General features: G+C 43.2%; 1 long non-coding RNA gene across 2 annotated transcripts; it reads left to right on the top strand.

Annotated features, from left to right (window-relative positions):
• Positions 1-3,346, top strand: LOC123368781. Of its 2 annotated transcripts, none has more exons than XR_006578897.1 (3): positions 1-437; positions 1,324-1,381; positions 3,078-3,346. It is a non-coding gene; the product is annotated as an uncharacterized LOC123368781 (long non-coding RNA). The 2 variants fall into 2 exon arrangements; XR_006578908.1 differs by having other exon boundaries at positions 1,196-1,381.
• Positions 3,347-3,677: the final 331 nt, after the last annotated feature.

The raw sequence follows: 3,677 nt of genomic DNA, 5'->3' as shown, positions 1-3,677 counted from the left end.
TATGTATGTGTGCTGGAAATATATTCTTAAAATATGTTTCGGAGGCAGTGCATAAATTAAATCTGCCCTCAAAAAAGGAACATGGATTTACCTGGCTGAGTAGCTTGATTATAGGCAGAGGACACTGAGGTACATTTACACATAAGGTAATCAAAGCCATCAAGCTAACAAACTGTGGAGGAAACAATTTAGTGACAACACTGGTGATCTGAATTTGCACCCCCAGGAAGTCTTTTTGGCTCTTGAGACAAAGACAATGGACTTTGCAGGGGAAAAGAGAGCAAAAAGACATGCTAGTGATCCATCACTTAGGAAACCAAGGGAGCAGCACCCTCAGATTCTGTGAACGTTGGATCCCATGGCTTGGAGCAGTAGAGTTGCCGATATCTTGATGTAAGTGAGAAAACTGCTCAGGCACAGATTGCAACTTGCTAAAAGTAAGTTCTAGTCACGGGAAAGCATGTTTTCTTTTGTTGTTTGTAACCACACCTGTCTCTTTTTCTTTTGCTTAGTATTACTTAAATCTCTGTTCTTTGTTCATAAACTTAGATTTACTGTAAACCATCTCAGTGCTGTTATATTGAAGTAAAGCAAAATTAACAGGCTTGCGTGTTCTCTGCCTCTTTGAAGGCAGCAAACTTAATCCTTTCTGTGAGTGCTCAGTGAAAGGGACTGGCCATGGCAGACAGCTGTCTCTGAGGAACTCAGGAATTGGAGTTCAATGATTGTTACTTGCAAGGCAAGGTAAAGACTGGCAGAATCTTGAGGAGTTTGCTGGTAAGGTAGACAGACTGGTGTGGCAGGGAACTGACACACACACAGGCTAATCTCTAGTAAAGCTCATTTTTGCTAAGGCAGAGGGGTAACACAGAGGTTTACAGTACTGAGTGTCCTAAGCAAAGCACCACATTCTGCTAGCTACTAAAAATCATAGTCTCAACAGAAAGAACAGGAGTACTTGTGGCACCTTAGAGACTAAAGTGCCACAAGTACTCCTGTTCTTTTTGCAGATACAGACTAACACCGCTGCTACTCTGAAACCAGTCCCAACAGAGACACTAGTTTTATGGCTCATTACAACAATTTGTAACCTGCTAACCCTCCTTTGTCCTATGACTGAAAAGGTGTTAATAACCCGCTTATTGCTACGTGAGTTGACCCTTATGCTTAACAATATGTCCCACCTTGTATTTAGCTGTGACACTCTGGCTACCTTATCCAGACCTGAAGAATTGCCCTGTGGTGCTCGAAAGCTTCTCTCTTCCACCAACAGAAGGTGGCCCAATAACAGATATTACCTCACCCATCCTGTCTTTCTCATAGCTTCATACCAACATGGCTACAACAATGCTGCAAACTCCTAAATGAGGACATTTGTCATGTAAGTACTAGTGTTGGTCTTAAATTAAAATAGAGAGCTCAACACTTCCCAGCTTTAGAGTACTTGAGATCTGGATCTGAGTTTTGAACTAGCCTTTGTCTTTAGATAGTTCTTGGGATGTTCAGAATTGGTATCCGGATCTGAATTGTGCATCTTGGGCCCCTCTCTAGTTTGCATGCTAGAAAAGTATATTTTAAAATTTGTTTGGTAAAGAACCAAGTGTGAAACTCACAGTTGTGTCCAGGAGTCATATTCCCAGAGATGGCTATTTTTTTTACATTTGTATTGTAACTGAGGAGTGGAGACAGGGGTTCCTCAGTCCAAAGCATTTCCTTCTTCCTCTTCCACTTATGACACCTTATTATAAAACTGCTCATCCATGCGGTGTTAGTCAGCCACAGATCTTGCTCTTGTCTGCAGCCCTGTCAGGGATTATACTGTGTTTTTCCTACTGATAAGTAGAGCAGGTCAACCCACACACTGATAGCACATTTTGCTTTCTAAGGCTGTTCTTGAAAGTCAGACTCCTAGCAGTGGAGGTGACAGTGAGAGCGATGATGCAAGAATATAGAGTGCGTGACATTTTAAAATATGCCTGAGAACCGTTCAGAAAAGAAACAAGGCTGACTAGAGCATCCAGAGGGGGATGGATCTCAGGAGAGAGTTTCCCGGTCTTCAGATTTTATTTCTCAGTAGAGAAAGCCATTAAATCATGGATTCAAAAAAGTTGCATGGAGCAAACGCTCTGGAAAATGAAACAAACTTACCGGGGCCAAAACCATTCCTGGTGTAAAGCCATTTCAATGGATGAAGTTACAGCAGAGATGGAATTGGCCAACTCTGTCACCATTGCGATTTTCTTTGTCCTTCTCTCTGGAGCTGTTTTGTCCAGATTATTTTGTTGATTTTTCTTGTGTGCTCAGCAAACCTTGAAAGGATGGGGGAGGGGGTACATGCTTATGAATAGGCTGGTTGAAAGTCTTCCATCCATATGGAAAATCTTCTGTGAAAATCTTCACTTGGTTCTAAAATGTTCCAGTTTTCAGAAAGTTATTCGGGATTCAATTCTTTGTCAAGAAAACTGGGAAATATTGGTGAAAAAAATTGGAAAAATCAAAATGTTTCATTTCCCCCCCAAAATTCCAGAGGACGACACTTGGTCTTTTCCAATCAGCTCTATTTAGTGCTTCTCTTTGTTGTCACTGTAGCTATTGTGGGGCCACAGACAGCCTGAAAAGCGGTGTCTGAAACCTGTGTACATGATTGTGTCCCCCCAGCTATGCTCTGTGGTACTTATTATTTCAGATCAAATCTAGGTGTCCCTGAAATCAATGGCAACTGACTTCAAGAGACTAGGATCTGGCTCTTTTATATATATATATATAAAAATCAGTACGGAAGTGCATGGTGCTTCACAAACAAATGAAAGGTAGGGCCCCTTCCCTGAGGCGCTTGCAACTTAAGGGTTCTGCGCATTCTCCAGTCACGTGAGTAGTCCCATTGGCTGAGTGGAGTGTCCCTGGAGATGCGAGTGGCCCATGGTCCTCAAGACCAATTCTAATAGGTTACACCAGTACAAATGCAGAGGATCTCCATTCAACAGGACTATTCTGGATATACATCATCATAGTCTGGCCCTTGGTGAGTCTAGTCTTTAAGGTGTGTCAGATAACCACCAGCCTTTCTGCTTATATAGGTCCAGATTCAGCAAAGCACTGAAGCACATGCTTAAGGCTAACAGAAATGGAGGTAGGGAATCGAGGATGGCTCTCTGACTAGCAGGTGTTCCAGAGCTGCTGGAACAGCAGTGCCTTATGCAGCCGGAGGTCATGTAAACCACCATCATCCTGAATCATCCAGTTGCCCCGGCGAACATAATGGTGAAGGAACAAATGTACCTGGAGCAATAACTGACCAGTCCAAGCTTGCAAGTTTGTTCTCCGTTAAGCAGAACAAATGGGATTGATTGACCATTGTTTGACGGCTCCTCGCTTCTTCTTTTTTAAAGTGAATATAAGTCAGGGGAGGCTTGTGTTCTGGGATCTGTGAGAGGGTGGGGATCCTGCCAGCTAAAAGTCCCTTCTCCAGCCAACTCCAGATGGTTTCCCTGGGCAAGTTTCCTTAATGAAGCAGCCCCAGTTGCTTATCTGGGGAATGTGGTTTAATATTTTACTGGTGCTATTTGTTCTTTCTCCCTTGTCTGACCTTTCAGATAAGGCACCAGGCACAGAGCTGGACTGTGAATGCTGCAGCAGGGATATGCTCACCAGCCTTGGCCCTGGGTGTGAGTCTCCCC

The sequence above is a fragment of the Mauremys mutica genome, chromosome 1 (assembly GCF_020497125.1).
Source record: "Mauremys mutica isolate MM-2020 ecotype Southern chromosome 1, ASM2049712v1, whole genome shotgun sequence".
Classification (NCBI taxonomy): domain Eukaryota; kingdom Metazoa; phylum Chordata; order Testudines; family Geoemydidae; genus Mauremys; species Mauremys mutica.
This window is presented reverse-complemented; position numbering and strand designations above follow the sequence as displayed.